Raw genomic sequence first — 12,439 nt, 5'->3', positions numbered from 1 at the left:
GCTCACTACAACAGGTATAATAGCCTGCTGTCTAGCTGTATGTTCAGAGGAATGTAACAATTTTTTTCACCCTGTTTGCACATCTGTATTAACTATGTTTTTTTAAGTATATTTATTGTTAACTTTAGCAACATTTTAAAGCTAAATTTTGTGTAGCATTGCATTTGAACTACTGTTCTAGAATGAATGATAATGTGGTAGTCTCAACAGTTTGTGTTTATATTGTTTGAGGTTCTCTTTCTATCCTCTCTAAAATACCTCCCTCTATCTTTTGTGTGCTACAGACCATAATTGGTAACAATTTTTATTTTTCTTCTTTCCTCAGCTAACAGCCAAGCTTTATCTTGTTCCTCTCCATACTACCAGTGTACTGTTAAAAGTCCTGCATACTGAATAAATGGTTGCAATGAAAATCGCTCATAATTCAGCTCTGTTATCTCTCACCTTGCATTATCCGTTTTTCTCTGCAAAGTATGTTGGCTTAGTTTTTAAGTCTTAAAATATACTTATTTAAGGCATTATTTACTTAACCTAAACCACACCTTTCTAACTCATTATCCTATAATTTGCAGCTACCTCATACAACACACCCACAATCAGTTATTTTTTTCACTTTCTCCCCTCATATAACACTGTCACCCCATCACTGTATCAGTACATTTTCTTTCTCTACTAAACTGCAGACACCAACCCACTCATATTTTCCTCCTATTTCCCTACTGTTTCACCACATCAGTTATCACCACTCTTTTGAGGAGCTCTCTCCTACTCATTACTCTCTACCTAGCCTCCCACTCCACTTCCTTCATCAAATCAAACATAACCCACTACCCCTCTCCTACACTCCCCACTATTACATAACATACAAAACCAATTATCCATTTTCACATCTGTTCTAACCTCTACACTAACTCTGACATATTGCTCTTCCACTATAAATGTGTCCATACCCCCAACCCTCCTTCCTATCCAGATTTCTTTCATCGACTAATATCCAAGCTCAGACTCTCTCTCCTTCTACACTGACTAACACAAATCAAACTCCAAGCTGACATGCATCCTAACCCAGGACCCACACAGCTACTCCCACCCCACCCAATAACTCCCACCACACCAACTAATTTTAACCTCAGAAGTATCACAAAAAAAAAACTAGTGAATTTCATGCAGCCCTAACTACCTACACTCCTGATATAGTAATTATTACAGAGACATGGCTAAAACCCCACATTAAAGATGAGGAAATACTTACTAGTGGCTATAATGTTATTAGACAAGATAGACTGAACAAGTATGGTGGAGGCATTGCCATTATGTATAAAAATTTCCTCAAAATTGAAAAATTAATCTGTACTCCCCCAGAACTATCTAACTACCTGATTTGAAGTAAATCCACATAAAACCATCATAATTATTGCCTCCTGGCTACCACCAGGAAATAATCTACCTACCATTGAAAGTCTTCTATCTTGGGCATCCTCTACTTTCAACCAAGAAACTATAGTGCTAGGTATTTTCAACTTGGACTGGCTATCCTGCTCATCTGACAACCCCTCCAATTTTATCAGTTTATTCAATTTCACCCAAACTATAAACTTACCCACTAGAATCGATAAACACACCAAGAAAGAATCTATTCGAGTCTGGATATTAACCAATAAGCCCAACTTTGCCCACCAGGTTGGGTGCCTCTCCGATTCTCTCACTGATCACTCCCCTACCTTTCTTCTAAGGAAACGCATTCACTCCCCCTGTAATGTCATTTTCAAACACATGCAACAAAATAAATTTTTCCCCTACCATCTTAAATTCCCTACTTCAAAACTGCAACTGGTCACCTCAAAAATCACTCCACCTAGACCAAGCTGTACAATATTTTAATGATACCTTCCTCAACATCCTTAATAACCTCGCTCCAGCAAGAAAAATTTGCTCCAAAGCCAAAAACCTACATTGGATGCTAAATCTCGTATTAAACAAAGGGATAGAGCCTCGACTACTTATCAAACCTCCAAAACCTCAGAAAACCACACCTCTTACAAATAACTAAGAAGCAAATATTATCTGACAAAAAATCTTATTTTCTAGCTTGTCAGTAAAAACACATAATAACCCACAAAAATTTTGGCCAAACCTTAAATACCTCCTCAACCCTGGCAAAACCTCTACCCCTGCACCATCTACAACAAATAGCACTGAATGTATAGCATCACAATTTAGGTCTCATTTCATCACAACTATCACCTCACTTTTAAACAACAGCAAATCTAACCAATCCCTTACATTGCCTACCTTTGCTAATTCTAAAACCAACTACTTCTCTTTTAAACCCATACAAACCTCTTATATTAAAAAACTCCTATCAAAACTAAAACCTACCTGTCTAGCAGCTGACCAACTCCCTAATGGCTTCTTAAAAACTGCTGCAAGCTCTATTGCCTCTTCTGTAGCTATCTTAATCATTTGCTCCATCACAGAAAAATATGTCCCCATACTATGGAAAATATCCCATATCATCCCCCTCCACAAGGGAGGTCCATCTAAAGATCTCTCTAATTATTGGCCCATTGCCATTCTCTCACCCCTAGCCAAAATCTTAAAGAAATGTATCCATAAGCAGCGCCTAGACCACCTCACTACAAGTAACCTCTTATCTAGGTCACAGCATGACTTCTGTCCAAAACACAGTACCTCCACAACCTCATAAGTTTCACTAACTACATCAACCTCCTCAAAAACAGTGGACAGCTAGTCTCTACTATATTCCTTGATATGTCCAAAGCTTTTGATACAGTATCCCACCAACTAATACTCAACACTCTAGCCCCCTTCAACCTCAACTCTACAGCTCTCAAGTGGTTGTTTAGCTACCTTACTAATCGACAGCAGGCAACTAAATGGGATAATAAACTCTCCACACTCCCCACAGTCTCTGTTGGAGTTCCTCAGGGTTTCATTCTTGGCCCTCTCCTTTTTATTATATTCACAAATAGTCTAAACACTGCCACTAAATCTGCTTCTATCATTCAATATGGTGACGATGCTACTCTTATTTGCTCTGCTCCCACACCCCAAGAATTTCAAGATAAACTTCAAAAGTTGTTTCTAGATATTGAAAATTACCTGAATGAACTTCAACTCATCCTAAACCCAAACAAAACAAAATTAATGATCTTCTCTAACAGGAAATCCAAAGCAAAACCACCTCCTCTCCATCTACTCCACTAATGGCACTATAATAGAACCAGTTAACCAAACAAAACTACTTGGTGTCAGAATAGACAGCAACCTAACTTTCAATAAACATATCACTCACAATAAGGAAAGTTCACATCAGCATTACTCACAATAAAGAAAGTTCACCTCAAACTCAGTGCTCTGTACAAGGCCAAACCTTACCTTATTCAAAATGCCAGACTAGCCACAGCCAGATCCCGCCTCCTACCTACTCTTCTCTACTGTTCTCAACTTTTCACTAACCTGCACAAGTCTGATTTACAGCTACTTGATTCCTGCTGTAATAAAATATCAAAATTTGCTGCTAATATACCCAACAGGACCCATCATTGCCTTAATGTTCAAAAATTACACTGGCTTGAATTTCCCAATCTGTTATTGCTCAATCAGCTTACCACTGCCCACTCTATTATCCACACACCTGAAAACTGCCCTGCACTCTCCAACCTAGTGCAACTAAATACCAAACCCAGGACCCTTAGATCATCCGATAAACTTGTACTCAAGGTTATAAAGTCCCATAATTACTTCAGTGACTCTTTCTTCTCCTTCAAAGTAGCCAAACAGTGGAACCTATTACCCCAGAATATCTTAAAAAATACAGATCGTCATAACTTCAAAAAAACTCCTAAAGGAATACCTTACTCAACAATGGCTATGTTCCTGCAATACTCCTGACTAGTTTCTCATGCCTTTTATCAAATGTTTTCTATTCTGCTATCTTCTTGTCTTACTTCTACTAAATGAAAATACCACAATGCTTTTTAGTTGTATATCTAATGAGTTTCATATTACTGTCTGCAATAAGGCTTAAGAAATGTAATGTTTTCTGTTTTACATTCACGTTTTTGCAAATTGTAATTGTTGGCAACTGTCAAAATTTTTTGTATATTGTTTGTAAATCTTTTAAAAATGTTTGTAATCTTTTTGTACTATTGTTATGTAGCTTATCTCCCTGGGTCTCCACTGAAAATGGGCTACTTGCCCAGCCGGATTCCACCCGGTTAACAAATGTAAAATAAATAAATAAATAAATAAATATATATATATATATATATATATATATATATATATATATATATATATATATATATACATACACATAGACACATACAAACACACATACACATATATATGTGTGTGTGTACTATATATATATATATATATATATATTACAGATGCAAATACATACATACATAACATACATATATAGATGCACATGCATCTTTATATATATATATATATATATATATATATATATATATATATATATATAAGGGAAAATACATCTCTCTCTCTCTCTCTCTCTCTCTATATATATATATATATATATATATGTGTGTGTGTGTGTATATACACACACTGAGAAGTGAGATGCAGGCACACATGCAGACAAAATCTTTATAGTCATTGTAAAAATAAAGACTGGTTTGAACATTGTTTTATGGTAGATGGACAGAAATATGGCCTATTAATGGGATATTGGTATAGTGGGGGCATGGTGGTGTGGTTTGGCTGTAATGGTGATAGTGGGGCTATGAGGGGAGACTGGGTATGCCTTGATGTTGGGGGTTTCTGGCTTCTTACTGACAGGTAGCCCACCTTAATTTCCTGAGGTGGCTCAGCACAGCTGCAGTAAGTGTTGGAGACTATTGTGGAGAGAGCAGTGAGCAGATACGTCACCTAGATAGAGCAGATTACACACTCCTTCAGTTAAAAAAATCCCTACCATTAGGCCATTAGGGAACTGTACAGCCTGTAGCACCAGTCAGGCTTTGCCATCAAATGGTAATGGATTCCTGAATTGTCTCTCTGGGCTAAGATGGGAGATAACAAACAACTGCTCATATCCTGCCCTATCTTAGCCATTTCTGCTCCCTTCCTTTTAGTGTCCCTTTCCATGATGTTTTCAATTTCCATCCCTCTCCTTCACCCCTTGCCTACCATCTGTTTGCCTTCATCTATTCCATTTCTCCACTTCTGATGTATTTACATCCGCCTCTGTTTATCTGTGCATATCTGCATATCCCTACACATACATTTATCCTTTTTTCTACTCTGCTTACCCTTTCACCTCTTCGCTTATCTTTTCTTCTCTCCATATAAATGAAAAGGGTGCCCTATCCCCACAAAAATGTTACATTCCTTTACCCCATCCTGCATAATATGTAATTTTATGTGGCACTCAGTTTAGCCTTCCCTGTCTTTTCCCTTCTGTGCAAAGCTCTTTTCTTTAATGTATAACACAATTATCCACATATTTGGACACCATAGTATTGCAGCTGCAAATGCTATATGGATAATTTGTTTTCTTCAGTGCTTGGTGCTCTCTTGATAAATGCTGGAGTAACACTCACAGATGAGCTACTATACGAACTGCTTTATAGTGAGCTATATTGTCCTGAACTCATGTTTTCTGTTCTCCTGACACAGCACAATGCAATACAGATCACTCTATGGCTTGCCTTTTGTGCTTCTCAGAATGAATTTCACTGCAGAGCCATACCTACTTGCACAGTTTCACTGAATAGATAGGCTCACTTGCATAGTTGCTGCATAGCTCAATAACTAGCTTGAAGTGCAGCTACGCACACTGATGACCCATATATCTTCATCTGGATATTTCATGTCTTCCCATGTCGATCTCTATGAATCCCAGACAACATGTTAGTGTGTCGACATATATGTGACCTATGGCAGCATGCTGTGGAGGTAGTGATTTACAAGGGGGTATTACATCTGGCCCATACAATGTTAGAGCCATAAGCCTTAACAATATTCCATGTAAAATCATGGAAAATATCATAATGGAGCTTATGCAAAATGAAAAGGAGGACATACGTATGCCAGACATGGAACATTTTGCCTTTTTCCTCTGGCATACTTAGAAAATGTAGCAGCAACACTTCATCAAGGGCAGTATGTGTATGTTGCTTATCTTGAACCTGTCAAGGAATTTATACTATTTTGTGTAAAGGAGCAAATGACATTAAAACCAGTAAATGACAATCCATACCTAATTCAGAAGAAAAAATACTGGATAAGAAACAAGATGGGAGGGCTGAAGGTTGCTTTTCTATCCCAGTTGTGTTTGCATTTCACTGGCTTAGTAACAGACATTTCTTTTTTCTTTTTTTTTGCTCTATTCTTTTGAGATATAAAAGTGAAAGATCTTGACAACCACATATGCCAATGGCAACAAACTAGATGCAATAATCACTTCGCTGAAAGATGCTGAATTTATCCATAATGGTCTACAAAAAGCATATATCTAGACTAGTACCAATGACTTCATTTTACTGTTAAAACTTGGCAAAAGGATATCATTTACTACTATCAAATAATTAGAGAAACCACAAAAAAATCACATCATCATTAAAGATGAAGCAGCAATGGTATAAAGGAAATTAAGCTCTAACCAGTATTTATCTATCATTGTCAAATAGCCTAATTAAAAGGAAATGTCTAGTTACTCCAGTGAGATCACTGCAGTGAGAGTCCCATATTATACCTCTCTGATCAGACCCATTAATAAATGCAGTGCTGTTTGCAGTCCTTGTGGAAGTTACTTGAAACAACTTAAAATGTTCAGCAGTTCAATATTAGAAAAATCACAGGGCTGAAGAAACTATACTTACAAAGGTTTCAGGAAGTGTCATTATATTTTTTTATTACAGATTATATGGACTGATCTCTGGTCTACAAGATCTGTCTATTTCTATGTGAAAGTCTGGAATGCTCTGCTGAAACCAGACACTACACAATGTGCACATTTTATACACACATATATATGTATATAGATATAGCTAGATAGATGTATACATATATAGACAGAGATGTATAGAAGTAACAACAATCAAGCTTCTTGAATAGCAGTAGGTTTTATGATCAAACCTGTGAGCCTACGATCATATGAATTAGTGTCCATGTTAGATAATCTGCATTCCTTCATAGTTTCTTTTCTCAGTCTTGATCTTTCCAGAAACCGTATGTTGTTGAGCTATTCACATTTATAATAATTATTTGCTGTCTTGCTATGGAGTGTGAATTATTTATGAAGTTTTTAACCCATTCAGATGCTGGACTTTTATATCAAGGTATAACTGATAAAGATACAGGTTCCTTGAATCCTGGAATCAGGTGCCTTTCTTCTAATCTTTTTGTGAAAATGGATTAATTTTTCTAAGGATGAGCATCAGGAATGATAATCTATTTCCTTACTCAAGCTTGTGCTGAATTAAGCTAATTGCATAATAGAAACAAGGATAGAAGTTGGCTAGACTTGTAAGGGCCCTAGGGCCATTAACCTAGTAACTTCCTATGATCCTATATCTGAAAAAATTGCTGTCATCTAAGCATTTGGAAGTGTACTATATATAGTTCAGTATGTTTTCTGAAACTCCAAAACATCCAAACTTCTTTTCAGAATAAAGAAGGAAAAATGTCATCTTCCTCATGCTCTGGAACTCATAGCCTTCCAGATCTTTTCCTGGCTAAAATTATTTTCTACTATCTCAAGGTTTAGCCGTAACACTGAAGAGTCATAGATTTCCTATAATGTGCAGTATTAAGTTAATAGTCGCTGGGATACGGTAGTTGGTTTCATCTTTCTAATTCCAGCCACCATAATTGTGACTACAATTTGAACTTCATGTTCTTGTTCCATATGTGACATTGTAAAGGAATAAGTCCAGCTTATTCTCCATAGAAAATGTCGCACTGAAAAGCATCACTGATTGTAGTGTCATAGTAGTAGTCTAGGACAATTTGGAAATATTCCAAAAGCAAATTTACTTGATCTGGTAGTTGGAGATCATACTTAAACTCTTAATCTCTATTCATTGCTAAAAATATGCCTTACTCCTTGCAGATGATAATTTTGTTTGGACCAGAGTCCAAGAAAGGGAAAATATATGTAATTCTGTTGATGACAAAGGAAATAATAAAAGGTCTTAAAAATTCTGGGCTCCGGGGTGGGGGTGGGGGGGTCAAGATGGCCATCTGAATGCAACACAATTTTAAAGTTCTGTAAAACTATTTAGACAGGAATTTAGTTAAAGATTACAAACAATGTTATTTTAATAGTTTAAACTTCAAGATTACAAATTTTGGTGGATCTACTCAAATAAATTCCTGTGAAAGTATTGAAAACTTTATCTGCATGAAAATGAGCAATTCTAAGAACTCTCAAACTGACACAGCACTGAAAAAGGAAATGCAGCTGGTGACTTCAATTCTTCAGGCATGGTCCTTAAAATGAGATGGCTTCCAGCAAAACTTGAAAACCTCAGAGAAAACAGTCTAAAATTGAAGTAATCAAAGAACTACTTCAACAACATCAGAACAAATTATTAGACATAGAAACTACTTTAACTGACATTGATGGGAGACTTAAGGAAAATGAACTGCAAACTGAATTTTTCCTCAGACAAAACACCTGGCACTCCAGAACAAGCTTGATCACCTAGAAAATAGAAAAAGAAGGCGTGATATTAGAATCTTTGGTCTCCCTGTGAAAACAGAAGGATAACACATTATTTATTTTCTAAACCAGTGGATCCCTGAAATTTTAGATCTTCAGGAGGGTTTTTCTTGTAGAATAGAGAGAGTACATAGAGCAATAGGTAAGCCAGCAACAATTTCTTCCTCATCTCCACCATGATCTATAGTTGTAAAATTTCTATCATACATAAAGAACTTTTTTAAAGACTGCCTTTAGAAAAGTCCCTTTAAAAATCATTTCAAATCACATTAGATTTGACAATGAGTATTTCACTAACGTGCTTGAAATGAGAAAAAATGTTGGCCACTTGTAAAACTTTTAAAGCAGAACAATAATACGGGTCAAATTATATTCCTGCAAGAATCAAAATGTCTTCCCAGTAGAACAAGAACTTTTAATAATCTAGAAGAAACATCTACCTTTATAAAAAAACAATAACATAATTTCCATTCCTGAAGATAATGACTGTTCTTCGACTTCTTTAATGAGAAGCTTAGAAAAAAAAAACACTTGGACAGATTACATTTGCATGTTCCAGTAAATCCCTCAAAGCATCTACTGATAAGTGACTCTTTTTTCCTTTTAATAACTTAATCAACTTTTAACTGGACATGTTGCCATCTTATTTTATACAAGATCTTACAATCAAAATACATAATGCCTTTACCATTCAACTAAAACCTTATGGTATTGTCACAGTAACAAGCAATACTAAAATAAACTGATAACTATTCTTTCTCTTCATCACAGGTAACTTTTATTTTCAAATAGTATTTTATTGTTTTCAACAGAGAGTATCAGAAGACATTGGAGGATATGAATGTATCATAAAATACCATCATACTGGGAGACTTCAACTACCCAAACATAGATTGGGTACATTATTCTAGCCCTAACACTCTAGCCCAAAGGTTCCTGGAATTCATAAATTCAAATGCGCTGGAACAACTAGTCACCTCTCCCACAAGGGGAGATAATATACTAGACCTGATCATCACAAACATGGGGACAAAATGCTCCACACCAGAGGTATACCCCTCACTAGTGAGATCTGACCACAAACTAATCACCCTGGATATACATATCCCACCTCCACCCCCAGCACAAAAGACCACAGTGAAAAACTTCTCAAAAACAGACTTCACTCTTCTTAAGACTGAGATGGTATCCTTTAAGCCCACTGGGCCAGTGGATACCACATCCCACAATGCTGAATCCTTCACAAATGCTTTCTATGGACATCTCCAAGAATGCATGGATCATGCAATCCCAAATAAATCCAAGTCCCTCTCCACCAAAGGCAAGTGTCCTGTCTGGTGGACCTCAGCCATTAACAAATTGTATAACAAAAGAAGGAAGCTACTGCACGACAGAGCAAAATCCCATAAAGGGAAGACATCTCTGATCAACACTAGCAGAAAACTACATTCTCTTATAAAAACATCCAAGGCCAACTTTGAGAGAAAAATCGCTAAGGACACTAAAGATAACCACAAAGCCTTCTTCAGCTATGTTAGAAACCTGGGCAGAAACCCTCAGATATACTCAGAGTTAGTTCACAACAACAAAAAATACACTGAACCCACAGATATTGCCAACATTCTGGCTGACAGGTTCAGTGCAAATTTCTCCCCTCCCTCACCCCCAAAAGAAGAAATACTTATCCCAGCTGAATGTAATCTCCCTGTCACCTCAGATGTTCAAGTGAGAGCTGCCCTCAACAAAGCTAAAAACACAGCATCAATGGGACCTGATGGTATCCCGGGTTGCGTGCTACGTGAACTCCAAGAGGAGCTAAACCCGCACATAAAAATGCTATTTAACTTTAGCCTTACTACAGGATATGTACCTGAACACTGGCGTACAGCAACAGTGGTCCCACTCCACAAAGGGGGTACCTCTACAGACCCTGGGAACTTCCGCCCCATAAGCTTAACCAGCCTGGTCTGCAAAGCTATGGAAAGAATCATCATGGAACTCATAAACAGAGACATTGGGGACCTACAGACACTTGACCCCACCCAGTTTGGCTTTGTGAAGGGCAGATCCTGCCTTTTGAACCTGGCTGACTTTTTCGAAACAGTCACTAGAGCCATTGATGAGGGCAAAGCAGTCCATACAGCCTACCTGGACTTGGCTAAGGCATTCGACACAATACCCCACTCAGGCATCATAGATAAGCTCAACAGCTTAAACGTAAACCATTATGTTACTAGATGGGTTGCAAACTGGCTAAAGGACAGAACCCAAAAAGTTAAAATCGCTGGAGCAATGTCAGACTCAAAGCCAGTCTCAAGTGGTGTCCCACAGGGATCTGTCCTGGGACCCCTCTTGTTCAGCATTTATTTCTCAGATGTTAAAGCAAACATGGGAGGGTTGTGGCTGACAAAGTTCGCAGATGACTGCAAACTAGGTGCCATAGTCGATACACCAGTGGACACATACATCCTACAAAAAGGCCTCACAGAAACGGACAACTGGTGCCGGAGTCATGGCCTTAAACTAAATGCCAAAAAATGTATAGTCATCCGCTTTGGGAAAAACAAAGTACCCACAAATTATCACATAGACAGCAACCCAGTGAGTACGGAAAAAGTAATCAGAGACCTAGGGACCCAAGTCAACAGCGACCTCTCATTTGACACCCACGTTGCCAAAGTGGTTAGAAAAACATTCTACCTTGCACACCTTATCATGAAGGGATTCACATCCAGATCCAAGGATGTCATTGTACCCCTATACTCCTCCCTCATCAGACCCATGATTGAGTATAATGCCCCATTTGGTATGTACCTCACCCGGCATTTGCAACAGCTAGAGAGACCACAAAAGTACCTCACCAAGAGGATCAAGGGTCTCCAACATATGTCTTATTCTGCCAGACTAAAGAAACTCCAGCTCTTTTCAGTAGCATACTGCCTGCTCAGATGTGATCTCTGCCTGACATACAAGGCCATGTCCAATCAGGAACTGATGGACATGCTCCACCTCAAAAAATCCAAATCCATCAGAACCATGAGAGCTAAAGACTTAAACCTCGATACAAGTATGAATAGGACATGCTGGAGGGATAGATTCATAACCCAGAGGCTTCCCATGCTCTGGAACAAGATCCCAGTTCATGTTAGACAGAGCCCCTCACTGACTCTCTTCAAGAGAAATCTTGAGTGGATGGGAGATCATAAGTTTACCCCAGGGGTCACATCTGTGTCACTACTAGGCAGGGGCACAGTAAACTAATTCTATTATATAAGGGGACCTTCACTGTGTCACTACTAGACAGAGGCACAGTATTCTAAATCTATTCTGTGCATTTTTGTACCATTTCATGGGGTGGCGAAAGCCACATCACTATGGCTAGGCTTACAAATGCCCCAGGGCAGATAGCCTAGTACTAAACTATGGAACTATGAAACTATTCCAGTATGCAATGTACTTAATATAATACATATATGATTTCCATACTAAGCACTGAATCTATACAACTCTCTTAACATCTATAAACATATATACAAATTTGCAAATATACAACAAAAACAAACAGTGCTACTACCATTTAAATAGGGAGCTCATTCATATCTATTGAGATTTGGTGATTAGTTTGGAAGGAGGGAGAGTATCTGGCAGATCAAATGCCGGGACGAAGGAACTATAGATAATCTGTAGTCCACATAAACTAAAATTTTCCATCTGATCAGA

Source organism: Protopterus annectens, chromosome 5.part0 (assembly GCF_019279795.1).
Source record: "Protopterus annectens isolate FY-2018-M chromosome 5.part0, PAN1.0, whole genome shotgun sequence".
NCBI lineage: Eukaryota > Metazoa > Chordata > Ceratodontiformes > Protopteridae > Protopterus > Protopterus annectens.
The sequence above is the reverse complement of the archived record's forward strand: the minus strand, read 5'-3'. Positions refer to the sequence as shown.